The sequence below is a fragment of the Lactuca serriola genome, chromosome 3 (genome assembly GCF_051521515.1).
Source record: "Lactuca serriola cultivar US96UC23 chromosome 3, Lser_US96UC23_V15, whole genome shotgun sequence".
In the NCBI taxonomy this organism is placed as follows: Eukaryota; Viridiplantae; Streptophyta; class Magnoliopsida; order Asterales; family Asteraceae; genus Lactuca; species Lactuca serriola.
The window spans coordinates 273,847,475-273,863,306 of NC_136410.1; positions in this window are offsets into that span (position 1 = coordinate 273,847,475).

The following is a 15,832-nucleotide window of genomic DNA, read 5'->3' on the forward strand; positions in this document are numbered from 1 at the left end:
GATGGTTCGAGAAAATCGAATCCATTTTCGAAATATGTGCCTGTGCTGAGTCCGACAAGGTTAAATTTGCAGCTTGTACCTTCCTCGATAAAGCTTTGACTTGGTGGAACGACCGAGTCAAATCCTTGACCCTACTTGTAGCCAACGCCATGGGTTGGGAAGCCGTGAAAGAACTCTTGATAGTCGAATACTGTCCCCGTGGTGAAATGCAGAAACTAGAGCATGAGCTCTGGAACCTGAAGATGAAAGGTTCCGACATTGCTGCATACACTTCCCGATTCGATGATCTCGCACTTCTCTGCCTGGGACTAGTCACCCCTGAAAATAAAAATATTAAGAGGTTCATTTGGGGGTTAACTCAACCAACATAGGGTCATGTCTTAGCTGCTCGTCCAGATACCTATGATAGTGCCAAGACTTTAGCCCAAACCCTAATTGATCATAGCGATGATGTCGAGGAAACCACCACCGCTCCTGAGTCGACTAAAAGCAGTGGTGAGAAGAGAAAGTTCTGGAAGAAGAAGAAGAGTCAATCTTCCCAAGGATCCTCCAAGAGACAACAAACTGTAGCAGTCCATGCTGCTACTACCCCTGTTGTTGTTGCTTCTGTTGTGGGATCCACAGCTCCAACTCCTACCAGCCGGTATGCTGGTAATCTTCCCCTCTGTGACAAGTGCAAGTATCACCACAACCCTGGCCCCTGCCGAGAACTGTCGTGTACCAATTGTGGTAAGAAGGGGCACACGGTTCGATTCCACAAAGCTCCGACCCAATCGGCCAATCAATCTTCTGGAGCAGGTGTTGGTCAAGCCTGCTACAACTGTGATGAACTTGGGCACTTTAAAAAGAACTGCCCCAAGAAGTCAAGAACTGATAATACCGAGAGAGTCCTAGCCATAGGACGGGAGGAAGCAGTCGCCGATCCCACTGTTGTCTCGGGTACGTTCCTTCTCAACAACTCATATGCTAGTATTCTTTTCGATTCGGGTGCTGAAAGAAGCTTTGTTAGTCATTCGTTCAAACATAACCTAAAACATAATCCCCAACCTTTAACTGAAATTTTTACCGTCGAGATGGCTAACGGTGAGAAAGAAAGGGCTAACGAGATATTCGTAGGTTGTACCCTTACCCTGAATGACCATTCATTTCCTATCGATCTCATGCCGGTTTCCATAAAGAGCTTTGATGTCATCATTGGCATGGATTGGTTGAGTCCCAATCATGCTGATATCCTTTGTTTCGAAAAAGCCATCCGTGTCAACCTTCCATCGGATCAAAATCTCATAATCTATGGCGATAAACTCAGTTCCAATCTTCATATCATTTCCTGCATCAAAGCTCAAAAGCTCCTGCGAAAGGATTGCATTTCGTTCTTAGCTCATGTAATCAACGAGAAACAGGAAGTTAAAGACCTCGCGAGCATCCCCGAAGTCTATAACTTTCCTGATGTATTTCCCAAAGAGCTTCTAGGAATTCCTCCCGAGCGTCAGATCGAGTTTCGCATTGACCTAATTCCTGGAGCTACCCCCGTAGCGAAGTCTCTGTATCGCTTAGCTCCAGCAGAAATGCAGGAGTTATCCAGCCAACTCAATGAGTTGCTCAATAAAGGATTCATTAGACCATGTTCCTCACCCTGGGGAGCTCCGGTATTGTTTGTCAAGAAGAAAGATGGATCCTTTCGGATGTGTATCGATTATTGTGAGTTGAACAAGTTGACCGTAAAAAACCGATATCCTCTTCCGCAAATAGATGACCTCTTCAATCAATTCTAGGGAGGCAGTTACTTCTCCAAGATAGACCTTCGGTCAGGGTACCATCAGTTACGAGTTCATGAGAGTGATGTGTCCAAAACAACTTTCAGGACTCGATATGGACACTACGAGTTCGTAGTGATGCCCTTCGATCTAACCAACACACCGGCAGTGTTCATGGACCTGATGAACCGAGTGTTTCGTCCCTATCTGGACAAGTTCGTCATTGTATTCATTGATGACATACTTGTCTACTCCAGAGGTGAAGAAGACCACAAACAACACTTGAGGATAGTGTTGGAAACCCTTAGATCCAAGAAGTTGTACGCGAAATTTTCCAAGTGTGAGTTCTGGATTCGGAAGGTAACTTTCCTCGGTCACGTGGTAAGCGAGGAGGGTATTCATGTAGATCCTTCCAAGATTAAAGCGATAGAGAATTGGTCGGCACCGTAGACACCCACAGAAATCCGGCAATTCTTGGGTCTCGCCGGCTATTATCGGAGATTTATCCAGAACTTTTCTAGAATCGCCAAACTCCTAACCACTCTATCACAGAAAGGTGTACCCTTTTGTTGGAGTGATAAGCAATAAACCGCGTTCCGGACGTTGAAGAAAGCCTTGTGCAGCGCGCCTGTTCTGTTCCTACCCAAAGGGACAGAGGACTTCGTTGTCTACTGCGATGCATCCAATCAAGGCTTAGGCTGTGTGCTTATGCAAAGAGGAAAGGTAATTGCTTATGCTTCTAGATAGTTAAAAGCACACGAGGTCAACTATACCACACACGACTTGGAGTTAGGAGCCGTAGTCTTTGCATTGAAGATTTGGAGACATTACCTCTACGGAACCAAGTGTACGATCTTCACTGACCATAAGAGCCTGCAGCACATCTTTGACCAGAAAGACTTGAACATGTGACAACGGCGATGGGTAGAATTACTCAGTGATGATGAGTGTGAAATCCGTTACCATCCCGACAAGGCCAATGTGGTAGCAGATGCCCTTAGCCGAATGGAGAGCTTAGGCCGCAAAGTGAAGAACAAAACGATGACCATCCATTCCAACTTACCCATACAAATCCGAGAAGCCCGGTTAGAAGCCCTCAAACCCGAGAACATGTCGAGTGAGGCCTTAAGAGGAATGGAAAAGAAACTTGAGATCAGAGGTGACAGAGTTCACTGTTTCCTGGATCGAATCTGGATTCCAAAGTCCGGAGGATTTAGAGAGATTGTTATGGAGGAAGCACACAAAACCAGATACTCTGTTCACCCAGGTTCGGACAAGATGTACCTGGGTCTCAAGAAACAATACTGGTGGCCAAACATGAAAGCTGAGATACCTACATTCGTGGGCAAGTGTCTGACTTGCGCCAAGGTTAAAGTTGAGCACCAGAAACCCTCGGGTCTGCTCCAACAGCCCAAGATACCTGAATTGAAATGGGAGATGATTACCATGGACTTCATCACCAAACTACACAAGTGTCCGAGTGGGTACGATACCATTTGGGTAATTGTCGATCGTTTAACAAAGTCCACTCACTTCATCCCAATCAAAGAATCATTGAAGATGGAAAGACTCGCGCGAATCTACATCCAAGAGGTAGTTCGACTGCACGGTGTACCTGCGTCCATTATCTCTGATCGAGATAGTAGGTTTACCTCCAGATTCTGGCAGTCTCTCCAAAAAGCCCTTGGAACCAAACTAGACATGAGCACGGCGTATCATCACCAGACCGATGGACAAAGTGAGAGAACTATCCAAACCCTAGAGGACATGCTTAGGGCATGTGTTAATGATTTTGGAAAGTCTTTGGACACACATCTACCCTTGATCGAGTTCTCGTACAAAGCAAAGCCACATCCCGTTAGTGAAGGTTCGCTGGAATGCCAAGCGGGGACCGGAGTTCACTTGGGAGCGTGAAGACTCTATGAAACAACAGTGTCCACGTCTCTTTCAAGATCCATGATTTGTATCTTGTATTGTATCTTAATTTTCAATTTCGGGATGAAATTCCCTCTAATGGGAGAATAATGCAAAAACCCGAAATTTTGTATCATTACTTGTAACTCTTTTCGTAATCCATTTCGATCAACCAATTGTCGTTTCCAAATCTGATTTCCGATTTCGTCGTTTAATTAAGTCATTAATTTATATTAATCTAAAATTACTTAATGGGTGTCTTAATGCATATATAAATCATTCTAACACCCCATTCGAGTGATCGGAACATTTCTAGAATCGACCATATCGGGTTACGACAACTTGGCCGGGTGCGACCAAAAGCCTCGTCTAAAGCCAGTATCGGGTAGCATTTCACCGTGTCCAATTCCCGAACACTATTTAAAGTTATCTAAGCTTCCATTTGAAGCTTTTGGCTCTCTCTCATTACTCTCTCTCTAACCTCTCTCCTCATCCATAAATCAAGGTCCAAAATCAAAGGTTTAAGGCTCCAAATCAAAGAGGTAACATTCCTAACTTGTTATTCAACCTCTTTAGCCTTCAAATCCATGTTTAAACTATGATTTAGGAGCTGGAACAAGTGTTTATGGCCAAGGCATATGCTTGGGCTGTAAACACATAAATATGGGGTTTTTGAGCCATTAAACCCTTCCAAATCATTATTGGGACTTAGATACGACCTTGAGGCTTACAAACCCGGTCTTGAAACACCTTAAACTTAGATTTTGAGGTGTAAAACATGATTTTATGGCCAAGGCATGTGCTTGGGCCGTAAACCCCTCAAACATGGAGAGTAAACTCCTTTAGACATGTTAGAATGCCTTGAAACTTAACCAATAGCCTTGTGGAACATCCTAGAACCATCTAAAAATAGTTTGGGAGTCTTAAACATAACAAAACACCACATATAAGAGTTAACGGCCATAGCACATACTCATGGGCCGTAAACTCCTAATTAGGTGTTATTTGATGCCTTGATGTGATATCAAGCCTTGGAAAATTAACTAGAATCACATGTGATTGTTCTAAGAGCCTTAAAATAAATATACATGTACATAGGAGAGTTTATGGCCGTAAACTCCAAGTTTACAGCCGTGAACTCCCTTTAAAATGGTATAAGTCCATTTAATCCATTCCAATGCATTTGAGAAAATTCATTCTAGCAATCCCCATATCCAAACAAGCCATTAAACACTCAAAACCACCCAAACATGAGTTCATAGCCGTGAACTCATGTGTGTATGGGTTTTATGGCAGTAAACTCCCAAAAATGTTTTCTCTTGGGGAGTAAACTCAAATCCCAAGTCCCTTGTACCATTACACGTCCGTAGATGTCACCCGGGTCACTCCAAACACTCGTTTTGAGGTGTTTAACCTCATTGGAGTGTAATGTTCCATCTAATTAGTGATTGTAAATCTAATTAGATATATTTGGACATTATTTCATTTTACATAGGGACATCGCGAGTAATCAAGCCCCAAACCAACGTTTAGTGTCCGAAACCGTCGCATTTCCTAGCCTGGTGAGTTCATACCCCTACCGTTTTCACTGTTTTTCACTGTTTTCAGGGGGAACACAAGCAAAGTACAAGGGATTACTTGTACTCAAAACTTGTTTTTGTGTGTGTGTTTCACATTTTATATTCTTTTAACACTGATTGATACAACTGATAACCGTTTGAACATGCAGATCACATAAATATATTATTTGTGAAATGGGTTTATAAACTGTTATGTTTTATATATTTCACAAATGGTTTTTACATTTTATCAGTTAAAAGCATGTCATTAGAACATTTGAAACATAAAACTTGTACACTGTTTGTCCTCGGTAACAATCCACAGAGATACTCTAGTGGAGGATTATCATATTATTACTAGTAAATTTGTTAGTCCTGTATGATTGGAGACGCGTCCTCGGCGAACACTCCACAAAGATACGTGAGTGGAGGACTACACCCTTAACCAGAATCTCTGGGATTAGAGAGCGTGACTTGAGTGTATAGATCTATACGGGGCTGACTACCCCACACCTGGCTGCTAGCTACAGCCGAACCGAAATGGTTCAAGGGTGACGAAAGTCATAAGGAGATGTAGACTACTTATTGCCATATCTAGTCTATCGTATGGTTATGGAACTCGCAATTAGGATAACAGTGATTTAGTTAATAGTAATAATGAATAACTTAACACGTTTTACAATATAACCAGGTTTCAGAATACATCTTTTACATTGATAACCAACATTCAGGAAAGCATGGGGCTTTCCTGGGGAAAATGTTTACATAACTGGAAAAGTGTAACAAACCGGGTAACTTTAGATCTTTTACAATTGGTAAAACACAATTAAGAAAGTATGGGACTTTCCTGGGAATACATTGGTACGTAACCAGAACAGTTTAACAAACCAGATAACATAACTGTACATTTTCACAAGAGTAAACGTGTTTTCAGTGTACAACTTTACTTTACATGTTGAGAACAAAAACCAACCTTATTAAGAAAATGTGGGATTTTGTTGGTGTGTGTAACATTTTCAGAAACAGAATGGAAACTCGAACATTTTCACAAAACAAAAACCGCTTATGAACTCACCAGCGTTATGCTGATTTTCAAACCGCTTGTATTCTCAGGTTAACGTTAGCACAGGTACCCGAAGATCATTTTTCTTCAGGATGGAGTGCTCCGAAGATCCGTTTGTTTTGTTATCATATACTATGTATCACAACTGTATAACTGTACTTTTGAAACAAGTGTAAAACTTTTCTTAATGTAATGTAATGGTTGTTTTACTTTAGTTACTATGTGCATTGGATTTGATACTCAACGTGGAGTCAACCCCGGAAATGTTTCCGCCTTCGGTTTTCGAGGTGTGACACCTTCTAACAGCAAGACTGTTGGAAACAAGTAGATTTTTAAGAAGAAGATTGACATGGAAGGAAATGTACAAACATTTAAGGTACAACTTGACACGAAAGGGTATACTCAAGTTCGTAGTATTGGCTATAAGGATACCTTCTTGGCAGTAGACAAGATTAAATCTATAAGGATTATCATGGCTATAGTTTCATATTATGACTATGAGATATTGAAAATGGATGTCAAAACTAGTTTCCTTAATGGAAGTCTTTAGGAAGACGTATATATGGAGCAACATGAAATTTTTGTCGACCTAAAGAAGTTGTGCAAACTAAAGAAGTTTATTTATGGAATGAAACAAGCATCTAGGACTTGATATCATTGTTTTGATGAGAACATCAAAAGGTTTGATATCTTAGAATGCCCTGATAAACCATGTGTATACATCAAAGTAAGTGGGAGAAATTTTTTTATTCTAATCCTATATGATGACGACATATTATTGATCGGGAAAGATATCCCAACATCGAAAAAAAACCAAGGCTTAACTAATTAAGTTCATTCAAATGAAAGATATATTGGATTTTTCATACATACTTGGTATTAGGATCTATAAAGAGACATCCCAACGACTCAATGGTTTGAGTCAAAGTACATACATTGATAAAATCGTAAAACATTTCTCAATGGAAAACCCAAAACGAGGAATTGTACCCATGCTTCGTGGAACCATTCGTTCTCAGTTAGACTATTCTAGTATATATGATGAGATCTAAAGAATGAGTCGCATGTTGTGTGCTTCATCAATAGGTTACATTATGTATACAATGACATACATAAGGCCAGAATTAGCTTATGCACCGAATCTAACTAGTATATATCAAGCTAATCCAGGAAGAAAAATAAGGACTAATCATATATTTCTAATTTATGGAGCATTTATTGAGGATCTTGTTTTAAGATGTTACACTTATGCTAATTTCAAAGTTGATTAGGACGAATCTTGATCACAGTCAAGATACATGTTCACCCTTAATGAAGGATCCATTTCCTAGAAGATTTCAAAGGAAAAAGTGGTTGCACAGTCTACAACATAATCTAAGTACATAGTTGCGTCAGAGGCAGCTCAGGAAGTTTATTGGATGAAGAAATTCATCGTTGATGAGGAGGTTGTTCGAAGAATCAAAAAGGCCATTAAGATGCTTTGTGACAACACTAGTTTCATTGCTATCGCAAGAGACTAGATAGTTACCAACAAGATTAGACATATTCATTAGCAATACTATTTCATTCATCATGAATTGGAATTAGGAAATATACTCATCGAGAAGGTTCATACAGATGATAATCTAGTGGATCCATTCATGAAGCATCTTTTTCAAAATGAGTTTGAAGGCCATGCAAAAGGAATTTGGTTTCAATTAGCTATTGATTGGATTTAAATATGTACTTTATTAATTTATAGATAATATGAACTATGTATCAATGATATGTAATCATTTTTTATATATAAGTTATCTCTTTTATATTATCGTTATTATTTTCAATGTTAGCATGTTTTTTATCCTTCAATAATCATACTTATTCAAAATTATCCACAGTCAGTCACTATGGTGGGAGTAACTATGAATTAAGACTAATAAGAATCAGACTGGTTAATTTCATGAGATGAAATAACAAAGAATTCCATCTGAATTCATATGTACTTGTTGGAGAACTACTATTAGATATAACATGCTTCAAGAATCACTTCATAGATCGTTATCATAAGTGAATCTTGAACTATGTTAAATATATTTATTCCTTTCGACCTGAGATATATATATATTATGGACTCAAGTTTAAGAATTTTTGGGTTTTAACATGGTCAAAAGTTGTTCGTAACCTTGCAAAGTATAAAAACCATTGTTGGGATAGCATGTACTATATAAGAGTGTGTTTGTAGTCAAGATGGGATTTTTCCTCTTATGTGTTGAGAGTTATGCATCTAAGGTGCCTTACTTAAAGTTTGATGAAAAATAAGAATGATTATTTTCCATGCCTCATGTCCAGCATTATGTCTGAAACCAAATAGAATATTAATACACTTACCTTATACATCAATTGTAGCTTTGAGCTCATAGATTTGGATGGTGATTGATGGAACCCGTTTTTGTGTTGTTAGGGCAGTGGCCTATTGCTATACACCAGTTGTTGTCTATATCAATCCATAATGAATCTTGAGCGAGTGGAAGATTTTTGGATCTAATGCTCAAGAATCATTATTGAATGATATTGCTAATAACATATGATCATATAGGGTCAAACCTTAATCGACTTGGCACATATTTAATAATTAGTATTAGTATGATACCATTTAACTTAAACATACATGTTAGTTATTTATGTGGAAAAGTCAAAAAAATTATTTCACTCTCTTTTTTACCTTAAGGACGTAAATAATAAGAGGAATGGTAGGTTGGTGCTGGTGCTCATTTGTGTTTATCTTTTAGTGCTTACATGTGCTAAGCACTTAAAGGCTAAGAAGCTCAAGATACAATAATTGAACTAGCATTCCTTGTGCCTTACTATTTGTGGCAACCCGAAAATTTTTTGCTTTAAAAGCCAGTCCAAGCAACCTTAAGTCAGACTCACTCCTGCTAACATTGGGCATTGTTTAGAGTCTATTTGAGTGTTCTAAGCCCAATACACGCAAGGAATGAGTGCTAGGAAGTACCAGCTAGAACCACTAAACAAGGATCGAGCCTAAAACACCAACACCATGAGTTCACAGCGACCACATTTGAGTTTACGGCCGTAAAATCCATATGGGCCATAAACTCACCCGATATATACAAAGTTTGACCATTTCTGTCATTTCTTTCCTTCTTTGGCTGATTTTCCTCCATTCTCTCTCAACTACCAACCAACTTTCCATCCTTAGATCATCAAAAGTGTAAGTGTTCTATCCCTTTATTAGTTGATACACCTTATTAACTAACTTTATACATTGATTTCATCCATGAAAATCATGTTTGTTTAGATCTTCAAGAAACACCAAGAACACAAAGAACACACACTAGTGTTCTTGGTCCTTAAAGACCCAATCAAGCTTCTATCTTGTAAGTACAGTTGTCCTAGCTTGTTAACTACTTGATTGAACTTGTTTACACTTAGAAAACATCAAGAAATCATAAGATCAAAGGTGTTTACGTCCAAGGCATATTCTTCGGCTGTAAACCCTTATAAGTGGGGCATAGTGCACCCTAGTCCCTTCCTAAGCCTTGGGAACTAGTCTAGATCACTTCCTTGAAGTGTTTACGACCTTAAGCATCAAAGAAACCAAGTCCACATACAGTTTACGGCCATAAACTCATAAGTAAATGGTCCTTAGGCCGTAAACTCTATAACATGGTGATATTGTGCACTAATGCTTCCTAAGGATTGGACTTGAACATAGAATGCTTGCTCTTGACTTATAAGACCTTAAATCAACAAATGGCACTTAGTACCATGAGTTTACAGCCATAAACTCATGGGGGAAATGACCTTAGGCCGTATACTCCATAAGGAGCGGTCCTTGGACCATAAACTCCAATGCCAAGCCATATATATGAGTAATTGGATACTTATATATATGTTATTATATGTTATATAGGGTCATTGTGTGTGTTCAAGTGCTCACTTGACACCTAGCACCTTGTCCAACACTTCCGTACAATCCACTCACTACAAGTGAGTTCATACCCCCCTTAATTAACCTTTTAAATGTTTTAAAGTGCTTTTATGGGGGGGGGGGGAATACAAGTTGATTCATGATAGTTATTATATCAATCACATGTGATTAATAACAATCAAACTATTGATTTACCACACTTTTCGATGTTTACCAAGCATACTACTTCTAAATGACTTTCTCAAACGTTTTTACATGTTAAACTCTTTATCAAACTGTCTTACAAATTGTATCTTTCCTTTCAAACTCTATTACAACTGTGTTTAAAACAAAGGTTTTCACGTATTTCAAGCTGTAATTCAGACAAACGATTTCGTATACTTTAAACTGTTTATATCAAACAAATTGTTTTTAAACTGTTTTATAAATTGAAAACAAGTCATCAAAACTTCATTTAAACTTTTACATTGTCAAATGCATGCCTATATATGTATAGTTATATAAGTAATGTTTAAAGGACTTAGAACTGCTAGCTCGCTTTAATTCCTTTTCCTTGTTTGGATGTGGCCTTAGGGTATCAGTTATTTGTCCAAATGTCGTTTAAATATTGGCTATATATTATGTATTCATATATAGACATAAAGTTCTATCAGTCAGTTCAGCACCTTTGGGTAGCAAAGACATACTTTCGTTCATTCATATACATACATTACTAGTAACCATAATAGGTATAGTTAGGAGATACTTGTAACATCCTGATTTCCCAGGTATATTATTTAATTTAATTATTTTGGAGTTTGTGGAGGAACTCGGCGAGTTGGAGTCAAGACTCGCCGAGTAGGGTTGCGGATGTTCATCCGGGTTCACATCCGGACTTGGCGAGTCCATTAGTGGACTCGGCGAGTCCACGTTGTTTAATGAAACCCTAATCACCTGGGTTTGGAGCCTATTTAAGGGCACTTATAGCCTCCCATTGCGGCTACCAGTTCCTTGAGAGAACCCTAAGTGAGCCAAATCGTTGTGAGGGAGAAGAAGTCACTTTTTGATCCTTGTACCTTTGGTTTAGCAAGAAGAAGGTGACAAGAGCAAAGAGGAGGTGCAATTCAAGCAGTTCCAGAGTTCAGAGACTTCATTTTGAGGTAATAGTTCGAACCTCCTTCAGTTTTAATGTTGATCATTAGAGTTAGGGTTTTTAACCCCCCCCCCCTTTGAGAGTGATTATGTGGAGAAAATGGTCCCTCTTCGAGTTTGTGCCTTGGATCTGGACTCAAAGTGGTCCAGAGACCTTAACCCTTGGAGCTTTATGGATCAATTTGGGGTTATTGGACTTAGGTTGCCATTTTTGGGACTAAATCTCCTTTTGATGCCTTGTTGTGGTTATACAAGCATCAAGTTTCAAACTTTACGTGACATTCATGCTTGGGGAGGCCAAATCTATGGTTTGGGGAAACAGATGAGTTTCAGGAGGTCAGTAGAGTTTGTGCATGGCATGAACTCGCCGAGTTGTTCTTGAGACTCGGCGAGTAGGGTTAGGGTTTCACGTAAATTGCTTAGTGAGTAGACTTGCCGAGTTGGGGGATGACTCAGTAAGTCAGGAGGGGGTTAGAGGACTGGAGTTCAAGGCGGTACTTGCCGAGTTGTTCTTGAGAATCGGCGAGTTGAGTCAGGGTGGCCCCGTGATTCATGACTGGTAGGACTCGTCGAGCATAGGGAGGGACTCGGCGTGTCAAGTGGGACAAAGAGTTAGAGGACATGTGTCAACTCGCTGAGTCACCAGGGTGCACTCGGCGAGTAGGGTCAAAGTGTGACCGTTGAGTTTTGTTGACTTTTAGGGTTTGGTCATCAATGGAGTCCTTGTGACAAGAGGGGGTCAAATAGTCTTTTACCCTTCTGAGGGTGCCAATGGAAAGTTGAGTCTAGTCTCGAGAGCTATATTTATAAGAGTATTTATTTATGTGAATAGGCGGAGGCTAGGCAATATTTTCCATCGAGTCAAAGATTTACCAAGATGCCACAGGTGAGTCTTCTCATTATACTTTACCTAGTGTGGTAACAGAGTTATGTGACAAAGTACTACAGAGTTATATGCCAGTGTATTTGCATGTTATTTATGTGTTGTGATTTATTGTGATATGTGATATGCATGATTCAGAGTTACAGAGTTGGGACTTTCGGGTCCCTAGAGTTAGGGCCAGAGGGCCCATAGAGGGTTGGGGCTGGAGGGCCCCACTGAGACACATTGACCAGTGGGTCGACAGAGTTACAGCCTCGAGTGGCTATTATGTGTTAGAGTGGTATTTTGGGGAACTCACTAAGCTTGTGCTTACAGTGTTATGTGTTATGTGTTTCAGGTACCTGTGATGACCGCGGGAAGGCGCCAACTTGATTCGTACACACACATGGGATTTTATGTATTTTGATCTTGGGAGATATTTTGTGAAACAAAGACATGATACTATGACATTTTATGAATGAATGAGTTTGTAAAAATGTGTTTGAAAATGCGAAAAAATGTTTTAATTTTTATGGTGTTACAAGTTGGTATCAGATCCTTGGTTTGAGGGATTCGGGTGCACCTTCGGGCGTATCTGAACGCAAACTAAGGATTTGAGGAAACTTTGATAATAAAATATGTTTTCAAAAGAACTTACGAGACAAACAGAGTAGAGTCATGTGTACGAACAGCCAGCGCCCGAACGGTGATTTCCCAAAATACCATTACGATAGGTGTTATAAAAAATGATGTGATATGTTATATGATGAGCTATGCTATGCATGCTAGAGTAGACTAGGCATTCTTATTAGGACTAGAGCGGCCTTATATATGATGCCTCAGTGTAGGAGTCTTGCTGCTAGGAATACTTCAGAGTGTTTAGGTAGCAGCGAGGAGGTTATGAGAGATCTGCTAGCGAGTATCATATGATTAGAGAGAGTAGACTACTTGGGATTTGGGACTCTGGGAGGAGGACTTGGGGTGAATGCGGATGCGTTGTGCATGGTAGTATTGGGCCCGTACTACTGAAGACACCGGGTCAGTGTACAGTCCAAGTAAGAATCCTTGGAGTACCAAGGGACAAGAAGGGTGGAGTATTCGACTGTAAGCATACTCGAGCGAGTCCCTGATATTTATTCTTGTGCTGTATTTCAGAGAGAGGGAGATCATGGTTGGGACGCGCCACACACCAGGGACCAGCAGTACGAGTGATGAGGAGATTCGTAGGATCATCCAGGAGGAGGTGGCTGCGGCCATCAGGGTAGAGATACCAGAGATGTTCGGGTCTATCAAGACCACGCTGATAGACACATTTGATGAGAAGTACGCTGCTCTTTCTAAGGCTGTCGTTGCTGTGGCCACTGCAGCTATAGCTGCAACTAGGCCACAGGGTGGTGATGCGTTGTTGTTCTGAGAGTTCAGCAAGACAAAACCACCGGAGTTTGACGGGACCCAAGATCCGATTGCGGCGATGAGGTGGATTTCAAATATAGAGGGGTGTTTCTTTACTTGCTCATCTCCAGAGCATTTGAGAGTTCGGTTCGCGCTGAACCAGCTTCGCTTGGGAGCGAAGGATTGGTGGAAGTTTGTGACGGCACACTATATGCCTGCTGAGCTTGCTGTAGTGACCTGAGAGAGGTTCACTGCTATGTTTCGAATTGAGTACATTCTCCAGGTGGAGATGGAGCGTTTGGCCCAGGAGTTTTTGACCCTCAAGCAGGGTACTGAGTCTGTTACGGTGATTATGAGGATGTTTCATGAGCGGGCGATGTTCTGCCTAGAGCACGTGTCCTCCGAGTAGGCACGTATGAGCCAATAACTGAGCATGTTGAGGAGGGATATACGAGAGTTCGTGGCGAACTCGACGTACCGGAAATTTTCCGAGCTTCAGGCTAATGCCCGGAAGAGGGAGATTGAGCTGGAGACCCAGGCTAGGGAGGAGGCTGAGTCTCCAGGGAGGGATCGAAGACCAGTACAGTCTCATCTGGTAGCAAAGCGGGCCAAGCCCGTTGATTCGAGATCAGGGAACCAGAGGGGCAGCACTTGTGGCAAGTGCGGCGAGAGCCACGATGGGGTGTGCAAAGCAGGGTCTTGGTACAAATGTGGCAAGGAGGGGCATATGGCCAAAGATTGCCCCAAGGGGTTTGCAGTATGTTTTCACTACAACTAGACTGGACACCAGAAGGCAGAGTGTCTGCAGCTGCAGGGATCAGCACAAGGAGCATCTCAGGGATCTGCCCCTGCTGCCATCAGAGCTACTGAGAGTCGGCTAGTGAAGGCTGAGGCACCAAAGGCACGAGGGAGAGCCTTTCAGTTGACGGCGTAGGAGGTCTGTGTAGCGCCCGATGTCGTGGCTGGTATGTATTCTTTCGTCTATTTATTTTGATGTTGAGATATTATGCTTATATTATGTTATGCGTAGGTACTTTTCTTGTGAATTATGTACCTGCCTTGGTGTTATTTGACTCGGGTGCAAGTCGGTCTTTTGTATCTTTGCCTTTTAGTCAGCACATTAGTGTTAGTCGTGAGGCGTTGAGTCAACCTCTAAGAGTTTCCATAGCTGACGATAGGGTGGTATATGCCACAGAGGTGATCCGAGGGTGTGTACTCGAGATTTTCGGTGTTGGGTTCCCGATTGATTTAGTTCCTATTGTGATGGGAGATGTATGTGTCGTCGTGGGCATGGACTGGTTGAGTAGATTCGTAGCGTTTATCGACTGTGAGCGACAGCTAGTGACCATACGAGACCCTAGTGGGGGAGTTCTTACGGTGTACGGCGAGGGTACACGTTCTGGGTCAGCCTTTTGTTCGGCCGCTAGGGCAAGGCAGTGTCTACAGCGGGGCTGTAGGGGTTTTGTAGAGTATGTGATGGATACGCGGGTTGATTCAGAGAGACCGAGGTCAGTTGATGAGGTTCCGATAGTGTGTGAGTTCCCAGATGTATTTCCAGAGGATTTGCCGAGCGTGCCTCCCGTCAGGCAAGTGGAGTTCAGTATCAATTTGGTTCCAGGGGCCGTGCCTATCGCCACAGTGCCCTATCGCCTTGCACCTCCAGAGATGCAGGAGTTATCCTTGCAGCTACAGGAGTTGCTAAGAAAGGGAGATCCAGAGAGCAGCATGAGGAGCATTTGAGGGAGATCCTCGGAGTTCTGAGATCGGAGAGGCGTTATGCCAAATTCTCCAAGTGTGATTTCTGGTTGCGAGAGGTCCAGTTCCTAGGGAACCTCGTTAACCAGAAAGGGATATTGGTCGACCCGGCCAAAGTTGAGGCAGTGATTGAGTTGGGAGGTGCCGAAGTCGCCCACCGAGATAAGGAGTTTCTTAGGGCTGGCAGGCTACTATTGGAGATTTATCAGGGATTTCTCCAAGATCGCCGTGCCACTCACCAAGTTGACCCGGAAGGGTGTCGCTTTTTCATGGGGCCCAGAGCAGCAGGCCTCCTTCAAGACACTTCGCCAGAGGCTATGTGAAGCCCCGGTGTTAGCCCTCCCGGAGGGAATGGAGGACTTTGTGGTGTATTGTGATGCATCGATCTTGGGGTTGGGAGCGGTGCTGATGTAGAGAGGGCATGTGATAGCATACACATCGAGGTAGCTGAAGCCTCATGAGACGAGGTAT